We start from the raw sequence: 5381 nt of genomic DNA, 5'->3' as shown, positions 1-5381 counted from the left end.
AAAAAGTTAATAAAGATGCATTTAATGCTTATTTACTTACTATTCTTTGCATAAATTACAGAAGAGCAAACATTTATTCAATATCCCAAGTTCTCTGTTAGTGATTAGTGAATTTTGTAAGGGCAAATTCTGTCACTTGAACTGCGGTAATACATGTGTCATCTATACCATTAGTTTATGGTTTTACTTCCCCTGATGGAAGCTATTAATTCCTCCGACTGCATTTTAAATCATATGTCTGCCCAAGCCCTTGTTTCCTGTGCTTAAACCCCTCCTGCACTCAGTGGGGTTTAACCTCCTGCACTGATTTTACTCACCAGGACTCCGTTTCTATTCTCTAGGCTACCTGTTGAGCTCCCAGTCTGTTTTTATACCTCTCACAAGCTTGAATGCTCTTCAGTATCTGCAGAGCTGGAGGCCAAGGTTCCAGATTTCAAAGTTTCCTGTGGCTTTTACAGGAACTATATCTGCACAGAGGCCTCCCAAGTCCCAGCTTCTGCTCAGTTAAACTTTAACCCAATAACACACCCCCAGCTCAAAATATAACATTGTCAGCATTTAGTCGCTGAATTTTGGTCTGAGGACAGGGCCTTAACTTTATGGGATGCTCTGTGTGTGTGTGTGTGTGTGTGCGCATATAATACGTTATTCTTTAGGTGACAATACCGTACTTGTCTGTCACCCTTTGTACAAGCCTCACAGTCTCACTGAATCTCGATTGAGCTCCCAATGGTCCCTCGATGCCAACATCCCTACTCTGTCTTATACAGCAAGTCATTCCAACTTCAGACTTGCAATTCACCCTGGACCCCAGCTATATTTATCTTCTGAGTCAACCTACCATCAGGGATCTTACCAAATTCCTTATATGTGGGTAATGTTCAAGCACTTTTGTCATCTCCTCACGAGTTTGTAAGGCATGATCTGCCCTGCACAAAGCCATGCTGACTGACCCTAAGCAGGCCATGCCTTTCCAAATGCACATAAATCCTATCCCTTAGATTCTCACCAATAGCTTCCCTACCACTGATGTGAGGCTCAATGACCATTGGATTATCCCTATTTCCCTTCTTGAACAAAGGCTCTACATTTGCTCCTTGGGACCTCACCTATTGCTCGTGAAGACACAAGGACTTTTGTCAAAGGCACAGCCATCTCCTCACTTAGTTCTTTGAATATTCTGGGATAGATGCCATCAGGCTCAGAGAACTTATCCACCATGGTGCTAATGACCTGCTCACCTTCATTGGATGAGACATTAAGTACAAGAATTAGGATTTCATTTTGCAGGTATACTCTATGCTGGTTAGATTGCACCTGAAATGTTGTTTCAAATTCTGTTTTTCATACTCATATGATTAAGCTAGGGGGTGCACATAAAAAAATTGTAAGGATGATGCGAGAGCTAGAGAGCTTAAATTGCAAGGAGACACAGGATAGGCTGGTTCTGTGTGTAATCCTGGAGCAAGGAAGGCTAAACAGTGACCTTGTGGAGGCTTGTAACGTTGGAAGGGGCACAGAAAAGTGGACAGTCATAGTAGGGGAGTCAAAAAGCAGACTGTGTATGTTTAAGGTGAGAGGGAAAAGACTTAAAGGGGACTGGAGGGGCAGATTTTTCACACAGATGGTAGTGAAAATTTATTGTCTTCCTTTGTTGTCCCCTGGGTGAGTTCCGCAGGCAGCTCCTAAACACACACATTGTTGAAGTCACCATCAGGACTACCAACCTAGATACAGATGGCCCTGACTGCCCCCCCCCCCACTGAGGATAATCACTACATTGCTTCAGGAAGACTAACAATATCTTCAACGATATCTGCTACCCTGGCCATTTCCCTTTCTCTTTTCTACCTTCTGGGCGAAGATATAGGAGTTTCAAAGCCCAGATGATGAGCTTCAAGAACAGCTTCTTCTTCACTGTTATCAGACTTCTGAACCAACCACCTTTTTCTCGTCACAAACAAGACAAAATCTGCAGATGCTGGAAATCCGAGCTGCACCTCTTTCTCATCTCCTCTCCAGTGGTGCTGCCATGTTCTGGAACTTTTAATTCTACACATTCCACTATTCCCTCAACATTTCTTTTTGCCCAGCTTTCCTTTGTACCAGAACACTATTTTGTCCTTGTTGGTGAATTCGTTGTGTTTATTATTATCATGTTTACTTTATAAACTTCACACGAACAAGAAATATCCTGGTTGGTGACAACGGACTGCCCTGAATCACCGAATACTGGCTTCAATGTCAAATCATCGTGACGAACAAGCTCATCAATCTACCCTTGGCCGCACAGCCCTCGCCAGGTGTCACTGGGTAGGCCCAGCCCTGATGTCAATAGCCCAAACCTAGTAACCATCTCTCTGTTCTCAGCACCAAGCGGTCCAAGAGGTGACTGAATCACTTCATTCCTGTTCAGACATTGGCATCCAACCAGACAGTCTGGGCATTCTGGTCTTTGGTGTTTATACACAAACAGAGCTCCGATTGCCCAGGCCCTCACAGAAATGATCAGGAGCTTCAGTGTATAGTGCCTAAGTTCCTCCTCACTCTGACTATCAGTGCAGTCACATTGCATTCCAACTCCCGAAAACAACACAAGAAATGCCAGTCCTCACAACAACTGTGAAATGGTTGGTCTGAGGGGACTGGAAAAAGTTCAGAGTTCAAACTCCATTTATTATCAAAGTATGTATATGATGAACAACATGGAGATTCGGCTCCTTACAGACAGCCTCAAAACAAAGAGACCCGTTAAGAAAGAAGACAGTCAAACACCCAATGTGCAAAAAAGCAACAATTTGTGCAAACAATAAAAGTAAGCAATTAACATTCAGAACTGAAGTTCACCGAAGTGAGCCCACAGCTACAAAGCCAGTCAGCACCACTGCCAATTCAGCAGCCCATTAGTTGCAGGCCACAGCCTCAGTTCAGCGCAGAGAAGAGCAAACCTTGTGGAACAGCAAGCTGAACTGGCCTGTCCCTCGCCTTTGACCCCAACACCCTTACCCTTTCATTCTGGTCCAGTGCTTAAACCATCCAAACCTCGAGACATACCTCATCCTTGGACCTGGGCCCCGCTGCTTTGATACACTCTCAGGCCTGGGGCCTGCTGCCTCAATTCAGCCCGGTGTTTCCAGTTCAGCCCTGCACCAAATCAATCAAATTTCGGGTCTTTCCACGTTCTTGGGCCACTCCACCTCGACTCTGTCTTGCCTCAGTCCTGCCACATCAGATCGCCTCTCTATCAATAGCTAAACATTGGCTCATTCCCCGCTCTCGGCCCAGGCCCTACTGCCTCGATCCTGCCCGTACGTCCCACACCGTTACGGTCCAGCACCTTTCAGACTTCAGTTCACGTCACAAAAATGCCGGGTCACACAGGCAGTTCAAAAGCTCCACACCTTCGAAAGGGAAGTTACAGGCTATTGATCATAGTGATCGTATCTGAGAAAAAGTGTGATTAATAGAGTAATTTATAGTTTTGTTTGCTGACCACCAGGTCATTGCTGTGTTTCACCAGCACAACCTTAAACCGGAACTGGAAGCAATTCGGTGAACATTGGAACAAAGATCATTCAAAAGAACAAGGTTGCAAACAGTTAAGAGATGCCTAGGTCAGGGAGAGCACAGATTAGAAACAGAATTAAGCTACTTTGTAGTGTAATCTATACTAGTCCCATTCCATATTCCTGGAGCAGGGGCAGCATGGGTCAGACACAGTCTGAAGCTTCCTCTAATCTACACTGTCCCATCACACACCCCCAGGGTTAGATACAGAGTGAAGATCCCTCTACACCACCCCACCACACACCTCAAGGGTCAGACAGAGAGAGAGAGGCTCCCTCTACATCGTCCCATCACACATCCCCAGGGTCAGACACAGAGTGAGGCTCCCTCTGCACTGTTCCATTGCACATCCCCAGGGTCAGACACAGAGTGAGGCTACCTCTGCACTGTTCCATTGCACATCCCCAGGGTCAGACAAAGAGTGAGGCTCCCCTACACTGTCCCATCACACCATCCCTCTCGAAATGAATCCCAGGGTATATGTTAAACATAGAATAAAGCTCCCTCCACATTATCCTATTACACACTCTCAGGGAAGGAGCTGCCTTGGCTGAATGGGACTCTGGAAGATCTGCAATTGACCATCCAGTTTGCTGCTCGAAAGAGATGAAGAAGAGAATAAATTATCGTCAGGAGGAAGAATATGCTTCATTTTATAAGGCTAGAAGATCTCTGGAGTATTTCTATCTCTCTCACATCCCATCACACTCTCTCCTCCTAGACCATAAAGTTATAAGACATAGGGACAGAATTAGGCCATTCAGCCCATCACATCTGCTCTGCCACTCCATCATGATAGAGATAGATCTTACCCCCCTCAGCCCCATTCTCCTGCCTTCTCCCCGTAACCTTTGATGCCCTTACTAACTAAGAAACTATCAAACTCCTCTTTGAATATACTCAGTGACTTGTTCTCCACTTCCGTCTGAAGCAATGAATTCCACAGATTGAACACCCTCTGGCTAAAGAAATTCCTCCTCATCTCTGTTCTAAGGGGACGTCCTTTTATTCGGAGACTGTGCCTTCTGGTCCTAGACTCTGCCATTATAGGAAACATCTTCTTCATGTCCACTCTATTCAGGCCTTTCAATATTCAATAGGTTTTGACAAGAACCCCCTCATTCTTCTAATCTCCAGCAAGTATGAGTTCAGAGCCATCAAACACTTCCCATGTGTTAACCCTTTCATTCCAGGGATCATTCACATAAACTCTCTCTCTGGACCCTCTTCAATGCCAGAACATCTTTTCTTAGAATTAGGAGCCCAAAGTTGTTCACAATACCCCGAGTGTGTCTGACCAATGTCTTATATTGCCTCATTCATCATTACATCCTTGTTTTTATATCCTAGTCCTCTCAAAATGAATGTCAATATTGCATTTGCCTTCCTCACCACCAACTCAAACTGCAAAATGGCCTTTAGGAATCCTGCATAAAGACTCCCAACCTTTGCACCTCTGCTTTCTGAGTTTGTTCCCTGTTAGAAAATAGTCTCTGTCTTTATTCTTTCTACTAAAGTGCATGACAAGATACTTCCCTGCACTATATTCCATCTGCCACTTCTTTGCCCATTCTCCTAATTTGTCCAAGTCCTTCCGCAGACTTCCCTTAGCAGTACTTACCCCTCCATATATCTTGGTATTGTCTGCAAAACATGGCCACAAAGCCATCAATTCCTTCACCCAAATCAGTGGCACCTGAAAAGGCCCTCTTTATTCCCATTCTTTGCTTCCTGCCAGTCGGCCAACACTTTATCCATGTTCGTATCTTTCCTGCAATACCATGATCTCTTATCTTGTCAAGCAGTCTCATGTG

This window comes from Mobula hypostoma, chromosome 2 (assembly GCF_963921235.1).
Source record: "Mobula hypostoma chromosome 2, sMobHyp1.1, whole genome shotgun sequence".
Taxonomy (NCBI): domain Eukaryota; kingdom Metazoa; phylum Chordata; class Chondrichthyes; order Myliobatiformes; family Myliobatidae; genus Mobula; species Mobula hypostoma.
This window is presented reverse-complemented; position numbering follows the sequence as displayed.